Source organism: Chinchilla lanigera, unplaced genomic scaffold (genome assembly GCF_000276665.1).
Source record: "Chinchilla lanigera isolate Chin_1 unplaced genomic scaffold, ChiLan1.0 scaffold00057, whole genome shotgun sequence".
NCBI classification, from domain to species: Eukaryota; Metazoa; Chordata; class Mammalia; order Rodentia; family Chinchillidae; genus Chinchilla; species Chinchilla lanigera.
The window spans coordinates 1,077,259-1,093,500 of record NW_004955458.1 but is presented as its reverse complement, the minus strand read 5'-3'; positions in this window follow the sequence as shown (position 1 = coordinate 1,093,500).

Here is a 16,242-nt window from a genome sequence, read left to right as displayed (position 1 = left end):
AGCCACCTCCTGTCTGGGGAGTGCCCCGGTTCCTGAAAGTCTTGGGGAAGGTACGAATGTGCAGCTGAAAACCTAGGCCAGAGAGGAGCAGGCTTTGCAAAGGAATGAGGGGCTCCAAAGACCGGAGGCCAGGCGCAGGTTGAGGCAAGAGGTCTTAGAATGGTGTGAGAAGTAGGAGGAAATGAGATCAGGGTTACAGGCTGGGACAGCAGGCAGAGGAGGCGGGCTGGGGGGAGAGGCGTTGCTGAATGAATGGGGGAGGCCAAGAGATGTCATCAGTTGTTGCGCGGGGGATGCTGATGCCAGAACACAAGTTGTGGCAAGAAATGAACTGCCAAAGGTACCAAATGATTGAGTGAGAGTTTAAACAGAGGGAAGAGGGGCTTGGTCATCAGAATGCTCTGCATTGGGATGCTACCACTCCATGACAGCTAGCTCATTCCCCTACAGAAAGCAGACTCAAAGGAAAAAGGCTAGTGCGAGGCACGGTAGAATTCGCCAACATTTGGCTACACGTTTCTTTGATGGGAGAAGCCCAGCTACCCATGAGAGTGAGGAAAGCTCTAACCCTGTCCCATAGCCTCTGTGCCTAGGAAAGTCGTTAGAGAGCTCACCGTGCCCTAGGAGTCCTATCCCCTGGAGTCTGCCCTACTGTCCAACTTCTTAGTCTGGTCCCGTCCTCTGTGCAGACCTCACCAACACAGGGACCTTGTTTGAAGGTTTAGTGGCGAAGACAAATTCTAGCCAAAGGAGAGCACCTCTCTCCATTTTTGGTGTTTCAAGTGTGTGCTTCAAAGAAGCACATGAAAGGGAGGGGGAAGTGGGGACGCTCATCTGGTTAGCCAGGTCAGCCTGGAAATGGAGGAGGCGAGAGATGTTAGAAGCACACTTGGCCCTTGAACCTGACACAGAGCGACTGAAAACAAGGCTTGAGAGGAAGACAGTACAGACTCCAGTCTAAGTGAGTCCGTCTTGTGCTGACTGTAAAGACACTCTTTGCTGAATATAACTTCAGCACCTCCATTTTTAACTCACCTGTTTTCCTCTTACTTGGAAAAGAAAGCCAACAAGTATCCTTCCTTTAAGAACCCCAGGAACTGGCGGTAAAAGCCCCAAGCCGGGTCATCAAATCCTTCAACCCCTTCCGAACTCAGCACTCCTTGCTGTTCTCTTCCCAAGTCTACCAGACTGGGCCAAACGAAGAACTCCAAACAGAAGAAACATTCAGGAGTTTATCCGTATCTCTCTTTCAAGACATGCACCCATTACTCAGTATCTTTGGAAGGCTCACCTCTCCAAACAATCAATCTGAGCAAACATGTAGTCTGCTCTCCTCTGTGATTTGTGCCCAAGCAGAGAGGCCAAATACCAGCCTCTTGTTTTAGATTCACTATTTATAGCAGGATGGACTGAAGTGGCACTTTTTCAAAATCTGGGAGACTCCAGTCTGGGCATCTCTTCTGTGACAATAGTTATAGAGTCACTACAAACAGGAGGTCTCAGGGCTGGGGACGTAGCTGAGTGGTAGAGTGCTTGCCTAGCATGCACAAGGCCCTGAGTTCAATCCCAGTACCACACACACATACGCACAAAACAGTGGGTCTGACCTCCTCCAGCACACAGGACATTCTTTCTGCCAGCTTCCACCCGCTAAATGGGATAAGATGTAGCCACAACTACAGTGCAGAAAAAAAATGTTTTTACAATTTCCCACTTCTATCCCAGTGTATTAAGTCCTAAACTGTGTAAACACTGGCCCTGGAGAACGATAACCAAAATGTCCAAAAATATTTGACAAATTTTCTAAAGTCTGCTTGGCTCTGAAATGGATCATATAAAGCTTGAGTACAATATATGCCCATTATATTTAGGTAGGCATTAGATGACATTGCCTTAACACATGCTTGCTTAGAGCTGTGTGGTAGAAGCAAGCCTGAGGTTACAAATTCCCAGCAAAGATGTCATAGGATGGAAAATAAATACCTGACTATATTGAAATAGTCCATCTCCTACCAAACTCTCGGTTGCTCTGCACAGAGAAACACAGACCCTCCATCCATCCACCAGGGGGCCAGACAGCCAACATTCCTCCCTATAGCAAGCACAGGGGCTGAGAGAAACAAGCTATTATTTCTAACCACAGCAAGCTCTGAGGGCACAGGAGGGTCTGTTCTCATCATATTAATGGTGGAATAAATTCTATCCTTCAATTGGTTTTCAATTTGACTAATTTATTGAAAGAGGAGGCAATCAGGCCAGGCACAGCGGAAAACTTCCTAATAGGAATGGTGAGCTTAATACCTCTAGAATCTCTGGGACTACTTACTTGGCTTTAATAAAAGCATAGAATCTATTCTCTTTTTCAAGCTAGATATCCTGAGACAGTGGGGTTGGCACAATGACTCTCTGCTTCCTCAGCATCTTGAATCTTCCTGCCTGGGAGAAGCCATATCCAATATCCCAGAGGTGAAGGCTGCAGTGTTATTTTACCAACAAGCCCTCCCTATATCAAAGCCACTTACTGTACTGGAAGCCGGTATTAAGTGAACCGCTAGTGTAGTGCATCAAGGGCTTATTGAATATTGATTCCCATTTACGTGACAGCAAAATGGCCTAAGAAATCTTCTCTGGATGCCTTAGCCCCTTGATAAAGAGGGTGTTAGTTTTGTTTTATGAAGCTGGGATCCAGGCCAGTCACATCTTATAGCTCCACTTACTTTTATTTAATAAAAACAAGGGATGGTACGAACGAGGAGGGGGAGCGTGTTGTATCACGTTGTTTTTCAAGAGGATTCGATCCGTTAGCAAAGCAAGAGGAACCAGAGTCAGATCTTGGGCAGGATTTTTGCTTCAAGCCATGAGCCAAGGAAAGGAACAGAGAAACCCCAAAATGGACAACCCCAAAGGCAGATATACATCCCTCCTCCGTGAGCTATGGATGAGGTAAGGACGAGAGTTTGCTGGCCAGAAAATACTATACCAACAAACAATGGAAGGCGACTGCTTTTGGCAGCAAGAGCAGAATCATAATCTCTCTTTAGGGAATCAGGAATCCAAAGGTCACCATATCCCTTCCCTGTATGTCAGATCTCTTCTAACCCAGCCCTTCATCTGCAGTATATGAGAATTCCTCCTGTTCTCCAAATTTATCAGAAAAAAAGAGCTTCTATTTACTTTCCCACATCACCCCAATTTCTAGGAGAGAAAATTTTCTTAATGTTAAATATTAGTTCTATTCATCCACTTCTTCAAAATGTTCCCCTTGAAAAATAAACAGTACTTTATTGGAAAGGAATTGACATCTCCATCCCAGAGGAGAATGAGGCAGGGGCTGAGGGGAGGACAGGAGAGGCGTAGAAGGTGAATCCCCTCCTCGTTCCCAAACCCTACCCCAGCCAAGCTCCATTTGTAAGGTTAGACACAAGTCCTCTCAGTATGGAGGCCAGAACCCCGCAGAAGGCTGAGGGGTCTCTCTAGAGAGCTTTAACCACAGAAGCCATTCCCCTGCATCTTGACTACACGGGGTACAGAGGCAGAGGGAATGACAAGATTGGAGACACGGCAACAGGGGGTGAACAGGGGAGCTGAGGAGTGACCACAAATCGGTCAGCCTGCCAAGAGCCACTGACCCTGTTTTAATATCCCAGAGGTTGGAGGCGAGAGTAGAAATCACAGGCTCCAGAAAAAACAATCTTTGAAAGAAAATTGCCTGTCTCAGCCAGAGATATATGAAAGTGCAGTTACAGTCGGGCGGTGGGGGAGCGACTGTAAAACTACACCTGGTTATTGCACTGACTGGCTGACACCATGATGCTTTTGGACTCCAAACGGTTTTGTTTGAAATGAAAAATCCCTGTGGACTTGAGTAACTCAGACGGTGTGGGGTGCAGTAAGTAGAAAACAGGGCGCAGGGCTGGTCAGCATCAGCGTAGAGGCAAATGTGATGGCTGGGTGGGAGTGAGACAAACAGACTGCAGGGATGAAGGGGGTTGGATGAGACCAGGAATTTAGAACTCAGGAGAGCAAGGGCCAGAAGGCAGGAGAGTTCTTACGCCAAGTTCCTCAAAGGAATCCCCATCTCGGTCCTCTGGAAGCCTTCGCCTGGCGTTCATGCATGCCTCTGCCTTTCCAAGTGACTGTACAGCCCTTCATTCCTTCACTTTTCTTTTATGTTTCCCTCTCCCTTGCCCATCTTTCCGTCTTTCACTTTCTCTCTGCTTCTGCTTCATGTTCATTCTCTGCTCCTGTTACTGTAACTATATTTGTGTCTCTGTCTCCATGGTGTCGCTCTCTCACTCTCTTTCCATTTTTCTTACCATCAACTTTACATGTCCATCTATTTGGACATCACTCTTTCTCTCCCTGGTTCTACTCTACTGAAAAGTAGAGAGAGGAAATTTTAAAGAAAATTGTTACCTCCTATTAAGCACTTGCTAAACGTCAAGCTTTCACTTAAACAATCTCTTGTTTAATTCTTAAAATTAGTCTGAGATGTAGGCCTTTATTATCCCCATTTTACAGATGTAACAGAGGATCAAACAGTCTAAGTAATATAATGAAAATGTATAGTTGGGTCTGCCTGACTTTGAAATTCTTACTTTTTTTTTTTTTTTTTTTTTTGGTTTTTCTCCGGTACCGGGAACCGAACTCACGACCTTGTGCTTGCCAGGCAGGTGCTTTGCCGCTGAGCTAAATCCCCAGCCCCCTGAAATTCTTACTTTTAACAATTAATAAACAAGAAAAACCTGACAGAAAAGTGGTAAAAGTGCAAGTCAATAGGAAAGATCTTGGACAAAACTGTGGAAGCTGAAGCAGGTATGTCCCAGACCAATCCATGGAAGAAACTGGGTGTCATTCCTTAACCTGCCTGCCTTCTGGCCTGACAGACCAATTACCAGCTCTGTCAAGGCGGTTAGTAGCAGTCTCACACCCCAAAGTTGAATGCAAGAGAAAAGATGATAACCCGTCCCCAGAGGAACATGCTCCATCCCCAAATCTGGGCCTATTTTTTGTCTGAACTTCCCTAAGCTTATCCTTTCCAAGTGCATCTTCAAACCCTTCATGGGAAACACTGTGTCCTGTGGTGTGGAGTAACACCATCTCTTGCAGCCAAAGACACCTGTTTATTTGTTACGTGTAAATAACACCCTCAGAAGCTATACTGGATCACAAAATTCTCATACTGGAAGACAGGTCTTTTACCTATCCCCAATCAATCTCTCCTTCATTTAAAGCTCCCTCTTTCCATGTCCCTCTTAACATACCTTAGCTGCTCATAAATTTTTTTCTTAGCCTCCTCTCTGTCTCTCTCTCTCTCTGTGTCTCTCTCTCCTTGTCTGTCTGTCTGTCTGTCTCTGTCCGTGTCTCTCTCCTCTCTCTCTCTCTCTCTCTCTCTCTCTCTCTCTCTCTCTCTCTCTCTCTCACTAGAACTGGATCTTGGAGGAAACACTCTATCCACCCAATTCTTGTATAAGGAATAGTTTCCTCTAGCTCCCCTGAGTATCTGGCGTGTGCCATGGAGCCTGAGATGGAATCTCTGTTATCTCAGCGTCATTACAAATAGAATAATTGGTCATAAAAATTATGGAGCCTGTTGGAAAAGAAATAGCATGCACACTCATTATAATTCTTACTAAGTTTCTCCTGGCTAAATTTTCATGTTTCTCCATCTCCCCATTGTTGCCAATATCCCCCCTACCTCCAAGTGTCTGAAATGTTGAGTCTTCCCTAGAAAGAAGCCCAGGGCAGAACAGACCCAGAGCCACACAGCCTTATCAGAAGTTTGCGCAACTGAATCAACACAGCCTGACCTAAAAGTTAAGGAGTTGTTTTTTGTTTTTTTTACAAATGCATACTCCTTTGCTCATAAAAGAACTCCATGCAAATGAGTCAACATCTCAGATGCCTTCTGAACTAGAAAGGTGGGATTTCCTTAGATTCTATCCTCATCAGCCAGTCTGTGCTGAAATTGGCATTAAGATAGAAGAGGGGAGTTCACGCTTGCCTGCAGGAAGGCAGGAGGGAAAACAATGAACATGCTTAGGACACAAATATTGAGCCAAATGCTACAGGAAGAGCCAGAGCTGGTGTAAAACACAGACTCAGACATCACAGTGATAATAACCAATTCCATGCCATCCCCAGAAGAAAGGGCAGTGAGTGATATTACTATTTACTCTGAGTGACTAAAACGCTGAAAATTATATTCCAAAAGACCTAGGCTGTAACCCCACTCCCGGTCCTCACTACCAGGCCCATGTGCCTCTTCCAGTCACGCAATAACACGCAAGTACTAGATACCCCCAAGTGGTAAAATTCAAAAGAGACTGCGTCAAAGGTAAGTACCTTTGGACATGTCAAGAGATACACATGAGGTCTTGCTTAGCAATGTCTAAGGCCCCCGCTCCAGAAATCACCACTAGAAGACCAAAAAATACATCCCTCCACCAAGATAACAATATCCAGAGACCCAGAGGCCTGAAAAAATGTGGCAAGGATTCAGAGTAATCTTTACCCATGACTCCGGGGAAACAGACCTCTCAGTTATATTACTTCACCTCTTTACAGACCACAGAGCTCAGCTTACTCCAGACTTTGCCTTTCAGTTACTTCATAATCCCTTCATGCCCTAGAAAGCAATAAGGCAAGTGGATCCTGACATCCTCTCCTCAAGGTAGCCAACGAGGGCAAGACACTAGCTAAAGAATTCAAACTCCCACTTCACAGCCTTGGCCTCCGCGTGTCACAGCTCTAACATGAAGAGGCGGGAGAACAGGGGAAGATGTTCCCCACTCCCTTGGATTCCCAAAGGGAGAAGGAACAGAAAAGGGGTAGGCTGGATATGAGCCAAGCAGACTCAGACTGGCTCCAAGTATTCCCAGCTGTGGACTCAGCTACTTGGAGTGAGAGCAAAGCATGAGACCAGACGATTGCTATGTGAAGAACAGGTTTGACTCCCACACCCTGTCTCCACTCTTCGTGCCTCTCCTCACTCCCTCTCAGCAGGGTGAGGGAGAAGGAGAGAATTACACCCGCTCCTCAGCCATTCCCAGCCACAGTCCAGCCTCCTACAAAAGATGAATCAGCACCAGCCATGGAGACAGAAACCAGAAAGTTATTTTGAGACCTGGAGTCCTGCTTCTCCCTTGGGCTTCAGTGACAAATGTCTGCTTGGGTGAAAATGCTTAATTCTGGGGAAACGCCCTCAGCCAACCTGAAGGTACATTTTAGGGAGCTCTACCCCTACTCTGTCTCATTGCAAGACAGACAGCTGGGGAGTTTCTCACTGTGTAAGTCTCGAACCTTCCCCTTGAGGACACTGACTCCGAGACCCTCTCGGCTTTAGAGAATCAATTCCCAGCTTTCCAGGCAATTTTGTCAGAGACTCACACATTGAAAGAACACAAAATACGGGTCTTTTCCTTCCCAAAAACATCCATACACTTTAAAGGAAGTCTAGAAATACTACCTAATTTTTACTTGCAAAATAAATCATCCATTATCCCTCCTACAGCAGTGCTCCTCAGACTTTAGCGTGCATGCCAATTATCTGGAGATCACGTTAAAATGCAGATTCTTATTCAGTAGGTCAGGGGCAGAGCCTGACATTCTGCATTTCTCACACGCGCCTGAGCAATGTTAATGCCACTGGACCCTGCACTGATCCTCACCATAGTGAGGAACTAGAACAGAATACACTGAACTAAGAATGGATGTAGCGGATGCCTTGAGGGGGCCTCCAGTCTGAGAGGGACGTAAAACACAGATAAAACAAGAACAGTATAAGAGCAAGCAGGCAGAATACTACACATAGTCTGGGAAAGGGTGAAGTCATTTAATAGAGGCTGGGGCATTTTAGGCTATGAAAATGGAAAGGAACATGCAAGTAGGGGCCAAATTGGACTGAGAGGGAGTGTGGGGAGAGCCACACAGGCAAAGGATCAGATGGGGGAAAGCGACTTGTACGAGGGGGCTGGGACTTAGAACTGTCTAAGAGGGAGGGACTCTGCACCAAGAAGTGATAGAAGCTCACTGGAATGCGACCACAGGCACTGGTGGAGAGGGTCTTCAATCTCCATCCAAGAAGCCGAGATTTAACGAAAGAAGAAACAGAGCCTCTGTGGTCAGAATGGGTGCTTTAAGAAGCTGAGTGAAATCATAGTAGAGGAAGGATGCCAAGAACGGCAGCAAAGGGTAAAAGGGAGCTGGTGTTTAATGGGCATGGACTTGCAGTTTGAGAAGATGAGAAATGCTGGAGATGGATGGGGTGACGGTTGCATAGCAATGTGAATGCACTTCGTGTCACTGAGCTGCGCCCCTCAAAATGGTTAAAATGGTGCATTTTATGTTTTATATGTATTTTACCACAGAAAACATTGTAGTGGAGGCCGAGGCCATAAGAAGACGGCACCACTGTATAAAAGGACTAAGCCTCTTCTAGGCGGAGGACACGATGAAAAATGGGCTTCCTGGAGCAAAGATAAACTCTGGAACCGTCTCTCAGTCCCTACCTTTCCCCACCAGCAAAATATAGGTTGCTTATGTTCTTAAGGATTTGAAAGAAAAACAACCACATTACAAATAGGTTTCTGTTGTGCCTTTGAGCCCGACCTGTTCATCCTGTGTCATTAGGAGCAACTCTGCAGGTACCGTGTGTGTCTCCTCACTCAGCAGCCTGCAGATAAAACAGCCGGCTCTGATGGCGGAAGGCGAGCTCTTAAAATGCCCAGGCCTAGAGTCCTTGGGAACATGCAGCTGTTTTCTGGCTCTGCAAAGACATTAGGGAGAAGAAGGATGAGCTGAACCAGGAGAGAATGAAAACAAACTGTGAAAAGAACCGACCAACCATTAAAGTTGGAAACATTCCCAAGAAGAAAATAATGGCTATTCTAAGAAGTCCAAGAAGCCAGGCAGAAGCTTGGCTTTAAGTAGGGGCATCGAAGCCATGTGAAGGGGGTGGAGGGAAAGTGCATGCTTGGGCTAGAAAAGGAGCTGCAAACAATGGAAAATTAGTACAGAAGTTTCTACCAGGCCCAGGCTGTAAAGAAATAAACTTGCTTTAAAGAATGAGCCTCATGCTAGACAACCAGAAGAAATTCTTGATAGGATTATGAAGGACAGGAAGGGGAGTCTGAGAACCAAAAACATTTTCTTGAAGGTGACTGGAGGCAGAGGGAGGTGAAAGGACAATCTGGAAAGTGTAGCAGCTGTCTGGAGTGTGTTCTGTGGATCCATGCAATGGAGAAGCAACAGAGTGATACCCCAACGCAACGCGCCCAAGAAGACTTGCTCAGACAGCCAGGACTCCAAATTGCTGCCCATCCTGGGATCTAGAAAGTTGTCTGCCCCGAGCAGCATGGGCCTTTGCTCTCTGCCTCCACCCTCTGTGGGTAATGGAGTGAATCGAGACAGCTGCTCTTAAGTCATTACTAGGAGCAGGGCTTGATGACATTTTCTGACTCAGGACAGCCTAGACTCTTAATTTCTCTTGGAAACCCATCATCCAGGACCAAGCTTCACTACCACTCTCCCATGTAATCCTCAGACTCCTCCCGGGTCCTCCTGGAAAATCCCCTGTCTCCAGTGATAATGCACTGTGGCGTTATCACCCTAGGTGGCTAAAGGTTCCCTTCGGAAACCTTCCCTCCATCTCTATTACTACAGTGAAGGGCATTTCTTTTCTCCAAGGAATTTTTTAGAAAGAAATTTGGATCTCATTGGCTACAAAGAATGGCTTTCTATAAATAACGAGTGAATAGGAAAAAGACTAAAAATTGAGGCAATTCAGAATTTTCTAAAGTTATCTTCTGAGCTGTTCTATTTAGAGGAGAAAAAAAAAATCTCTCCTATATTTTTTAACTGAGAAGTTATGAGGGAATCTTTTCTAACACTGACAACATAGTTACAGGACTATTACATGAATTATTTCAACCAATCTTCACAGATACCCCAGGATGTGAAAAAAGTAGGTATTACAGTGATGCTGTCTTTTAAAAAAGATAAGGGTACGGGTGAGTAAACTAAGTGCAAAGAACAACCTGAACTTCAGGAGTAACTAAGGTTAGGCCCTGTGAAGAATTTGACTGTCTGTGGAAATTGTGAAACACTGGAATTCACCACTCAGGGAATGTGAGTCAATCCAACTTGTCACAGCTGAGAGAGGACTTTGGAGAAAGAAGGCTAAGGGACTCCACTCGTCACACTGTGTCCAAAAGCTCTAGAACTTGTGTGTCTTCCCTGCTGGACCTTACGTTTCCTCAGAAAGCTGAGAATCTGAGCTCAGAGCTACCCAGAGGGCTTGGCATTTGATAGGTGGTCAATAAATATGTTTTGAGAGAGTGGATTGGGAGAGGAAGGTGGGAAGAAAGGGCTGTGGAACATTACAGGGAAATGAGCAGAGTTGAGAAGAAACTAAAAGGAGACATGAGTTAAGGGTACTGGGGGAGGGTATTGGAGCTACAGTAACAGAAAGAGGGAAAGCAGGCACTGGAACGACACAGAACTAGGAGCAACCAAGGGTAAGAGAACTAGGAGTTACCAGGACACCAGTGGAAACAGAGCAGAAGCAGGCTCGCAGAGAAGGACATTGGGAAATTGCACAAACCGCCCCCCCCCATAGCCCCAGCACTTGGTGCCTCCTGCTGGAGGAGGTAACTTCTCTAGGATCCTATAAGTCAGGAGCTACATTGGATGCTACGGATATGATGGATGAAAAGAACTTAGCACAACACAGACAAGCAAAAGCTATATATTTGTTCAGCAAACATCCTGTAGCAAATCTCCAAGGATGGAGGAGCCAGCTTTGGCAACTGCTTCACTCTGAAGTCACTAGACAAGTCAGGCAGGTGGAAGGAATTTGGGAAGCACATAGGAGCCACTGTGCCTAAGACATGATCTCATTGTGCTGGGCACCTGGATACCCACCTCAATGCAGAGCTGGTTACAAGCGGGTATGACTAGGGCAAAAGTCAAGGTACTCTGGGACAAGAATCAAGTTTGAATCCTTGAAGTGCTCTGTGTTTTTGGATTTTAGTGTTATTGTTTTGGGGGTTTTGTTTTGTTTTTGTTTTGTAAATCACTCAAGCTCTGTGGCCCTCACAAGGAAAGCAGATAGAATTGGGCAGCTAGGATTTTTACAGTATTCAGGTCTTACTTCTTAGCACCTGGGCCATAGCAGCAACCTCTCCACTAACCTTTCCTAACCACTCATCATCATCAACCTCTTCACCCTGACCCTGCTCCCTGTGCCCGACAGCAGGCAATTTCCCGGAGGTTCTCTGAAGAGCTGGAGAGATTCACTGTGTAAGAAATCAGCACCATGACTGTGAGGGAAATTTGAAGGAAGGTCATTGGACCGTATGGTACCAAACTTAGCCTCTGGTGTTAGAAAGGCCCATCTGTCCTATCCACATTAGGACGGCCCTGCTGGATGATACTTCCTGGAGCTCCAGACTACTCCTCTGGTAAGAAGAGTCGAAGCTCTCTGCTGCAGCCATGCATCCATAAACTTCTAGAATGTACCTAGAGATAACAAAAGAGATAACTCAATTACACTGGGTGTCTAGAGACTCTACCCTGTTAAAGACTCCTACTCTCACAAATCTCTTCAGTTCTCACCAGATATTGATTCATTTGAGGAGATGAGGAGGTAGCATTTTTCCCCTTACAGCTTCCCCTGACATGCTGCAGAAATCAGGAGACTAGGAATGAAGATTTCGGCTATCACCATGGAAACCAGCGGTCTCTGCATCTCCCCTACACACACACTCCCCCATCAACTCTTTCCCTCCCACCGCTAAGTCATATCAGCTCATAAGGTTTTTCTTTGTAGCCAATACACCAATTCATTTGGAACAAAGAACAGAGAAATAGCTGGCTGGCAGGGAAAGGGCTGACCCCTGGCTCTCTGACCACTCACCTGGGCTGCGACTCCCTCCCAGATCATCACGTCTCCCGTCTCACACAGAAGCCCTTGGCCCCCCACTACCAATCTTGCCCCCCGTCCGATCCCTTCTCCCTGCTTTTGCATAGTTTCCCCCGGCCAAAACTTATCTCTTGGTACCAAAATACAGATCCTTTGTCTTCACAAGCATCACTTCAGATGCCCCACACCCTCAGATTGCCATTGTCTGAGTCCAGTTGCCTCCTTCCTGGCTGATTTACCTACCAATCACCTGCATGCAGCCCCACTATGTCCACAGCCCGGGGCCTCTCAATTCCACCAGTTACTCTCCTTTCCTAACGTTCTCCAGTTCTGGGCCTTCACCACCTACCCTGCAGCCCAGATACTCAGGCACCCCTCTGTGGGAAGGGACCAGACAAAATCTCAGTAATTCTCATCACACCTCTTCCTTTCCCCCTTCAATCTTAACTCAACCTCCAAATTGGATGTTCGAACACCTGGGCCCTCGAGAGAAGAGGGAAAAAAAGGGAAATCTCTCTAAGTCTCTCTCCTCCGAACCCTGGCTCTCCTCTGATCCCCACAGGAGGCTGTGAGACTTAATTAGAAGGATCTGGAAAAGATCAGTCTTAGATTCTTGAGAGAGGCTCCAAAGACTGCTCCATGCTGGGAGAAATTTTATCAGCGTCTTTTACGGCTTTGTTTGTTCTTCAATTTCTCTAGCTCGCACTCTTTATCCGAGTCTCTTCAGTCATAAAACAACCTCAAAAGGACAAGCTGAAACTGAGCTACCTAGAGGCACCTTGATGCCTTCCCCTTGCCCCACCCGTGATTGGGAAGGGGCCCCTGGATCCTCATGGCTGTCCCTCCAACCTCTCCCACTCATCCACCCACCAAGTACTCATCTCCATACATGTATTTCACTGCCTCCCATCTGGGAAAATGGAAGCAGAGGATGACTCAGGGGGTCAGGGAGGATCAAGGCTCATTTAGAGCTTTGAGATCTCTGGATGAAAAGTAAAAAGGGTGGGGAGTTATGAAAAAGTCAGGTGAAGCGTCTGGGGCTCAGGAGCAAATCACTGTCCACTCCACCCACCGACTTCCCAGACTGAGGTTCTTAGTCCTTCATAAATGACTGCAAAGTAGATTTGCACTGAAGCATGAGCACTTTAATCGAGCCTGAGCAAAACTGCCCAAGCATTTACTTCTCTGGGGAGTTGAAAATTGAGAATACAAATACGCATGTCAGATAGTCTCCATCCATGGCAGCCAGATGATCTAAAATTCTTCCGTGAAACCACTGCCTATAATTCTCTGATCAAGATCAGAACTTCAGTAGAAAGGAGAAAAATTACAGAGGGCTAAGCCTAGGTCTTTTGTGTTTCTAAAGAGTAATTTAATCTCCCCTCTCAAGAACATGTACAGATGTGGTGGTGCACACCTGTAAGCCTAGCAGTCGGGAGGCTGAGGCAGGAGGATCGTTGCAAGTTTGAGATCAGACTGGGCTACAAAGTGAGCTCAAGGCCAGCTTGAACTGCATAGTGAGACCCTATTTCAAAAAAAAAAAAAATCACGTACAGAGCTGGTAACATCAGGAGACATGAAATGTGCTCTGCCCTGCACTCTCTCCTTTCCCAAGGTTACCTTCAACTTTTTAGTTGTTCCTCCTGACACTTTTGCTCAATTATCTCATCCATTTTCCCAGCTTCAATCAGTGCTTCTCTGTGAATGGGTTCTCAATCTATCCTTCCAGATCTGACCACATTCTTACCAGTCTCCTGCCTCCAAAGTATGATGAATTTTCCCAGTGGGGGCTCCATGAGCACCTCAAACCAGCTTAATCTAAAATATAATTTATATTCCCTTCAAACTAGACTCTTCTAGCTCTTTTTTCATGTGACAGGTACCATTATTCTATGAATCGTCAATGCTGAAAACCTCTACCTCATCTTTGACGCTTTTCTTTTTCCCTCAGTTTCCTTATTAGCCAGCTTCCCCTCCACTGCCCTCATCAAAGTCTGCCAGTGACCAAGTTCTCCTTATGTTTCCACAATGTTGGTACCTCAGGCCAACCATTTCCATTCCCATGCTACCATCCTAGCTCAGTCTTTTAGTATCTCTCCTCTAAATATATACACTAGCATTAGAACTGATTGCCCTACCTTTCATCTCTTTTCCAAGTTACCTGCCCACTGCCTCAAGGACAATCTCCTTTAAACAGTTTTTACAGGTCTTTGCATTCCCTTAACTACAGACTGCAGATCTATTCACATCTCTTCCAATACCCTTACCTGCACCTTCTGTGTCAGGTATGTGGATCATCCGTTTATTTATCCGTTGAACAAATATGCACTGAATATATAGTTACCGTGTATTTGGCGGGCTGAGAAATCAGATGCATAGATATGTATCATCCTTGACTCTATAAAACTCAGAGAAGCTCTGTTTAATGTCTGTAGAATGTCTTTTTGCTTTCTTATTTCCATATTGTAAGCCATCCCATTCATTTAGAATATTGTGTCTAGCCTTAAAATTTTCTTTAAAATCCTGCCACTTTTATGAAGCATTTTCCTAGTTGTGCCATCACAATTCTCCCCCCTGCCTAAGAATTTTGATAGCACTTAATTTGTATATCCCTCACTTGGCATTGTTATGTTGCCTTGATTTATAGTTTCCCAATGCCACTTAAATATGTATGTATATTTTTTTCAGGTGACTTCAAGCACCTGGAGACTAGAGATTGTCTTTCTTTTTGTTACCACAACATTTAACCCAATGCTCTAACACGTGATTGTGCGTGCAGTGTGATCAGAGACACCATGTGTGTCAAGTGAAGAAGAGAACTTCTGGGACAGAAATGCAGTATAGTATCCTAGAAAATGCAATGGTTCTGAAGTCAGAAATGAGTTCGTCTCCCAGCTCCACCAGATGTTAACTGAGACATTCAATTCTGAGACTAGTATCCACATTTTTACGAGGACTTCATGAGAAAACATCTGGAAAAAGCAAACCAGGGCCTAGCACTGAGTAAATGCTCAATAAACATCAGTTTCCTTCACGTCAGTTGGATTCTGGGAAGAAGGAAGGATGGATGGGATGGCCTGATTTTGGGGCCTCCCAGCTTCAGCTTGTGCAGGTCCATGAGAACACAACCGAGAGTGAAGCACTCCTTGTCAGTGCTGGTTTTCTTTCCATATTTATTCTTGAAATCCTTAGCATTTAGCCTACTTTTATTATGTCCCAACCCTCTTCTCTAGAAAGCTCACCACTCTGCTTTCTCTGCAGCCCCCAAGCTAGAATATTAGTCCCAGAACCTTAAGTCCAGAAAACTTACCTTTCCTATCCTCCCATTTCCTAGGCCTGACATCATCTTAGTAACACTTCCTGAAGATGTGTGACCCTTCTAGGGTTTCAGATCTCAGCAGACCTGCAAGGAGACCATCCCTCTCCTCCTCAGCCCTCACCAATACTGCCTCCCAGCCCCACAGATACTGTCAGAAAGCTCAGGAACAGCGAATTGAGCAGCAAAGAGGCCAGGAAGAGCCCAGAGGGTTAACCACTACTACCTCCATATTGAGTCTGAAATAAGTCAAGGGTCGTCTAATCTGGAAGGAGAAGAAAAGATTAAAGGCTCTCTCCATTTTCTTTAGATGTAGAAAATGGTCTTTAAAACAAAGAAACACAAAAAGGGCCAAATGCAGAGTCCTGACCCAGAGGAGTTGTCCTCTGCCTTCACTGCCACCACTAGCAGCTGCACAGGTTCCATCAGGGCTGCAAGAGCTGCTCTAATAGTGGAGAAGGGGAAAGGGGAGGGATGAGTCAGCCGGAGCTGAAAACAGAGGGTTTTGTTCAAAGAGAAGAAAGCTGTGTTGCAAGCTCTGGGGAACAATGTGCTCCCTGTATCTTCACCCCCTCCCCACCCAGGAGGCCTCCACCTCTGTCTTCTCCCCACACCCTGGTCGGTCATTGACCACATCTCTGGTCAGGAGCAGGGCAACAGAAGAAGCCTCCCAAGAGCCTGTGGTTTCCACCTGGCTATTCTCCACTCAGCAGCTTTAACCTTCACTACCATCCTGACCTTCCCCCTTCTCAGAGGTCAGGAGTGACTCACAATTATTCCTAATTTCAAATCATAATTTCTCAGCTTAAGCTTCAGAGCTCAGATTTTGCACTGTAAGTCCATAACACTTACTCTCTGCTTTAAGCAAAACAAAACCTTCTTTTTCTCTTCTTCTCCTTTCTTCTCCTTTCTTCTTCTTCTTCTTCTTCTTCTTCTTCTTCTTCTTCTTCTTCTTCTTCTTCTTCTTCTTCTTCTTCTTCTTCTTCTTCTTCTTCTTCTTCTT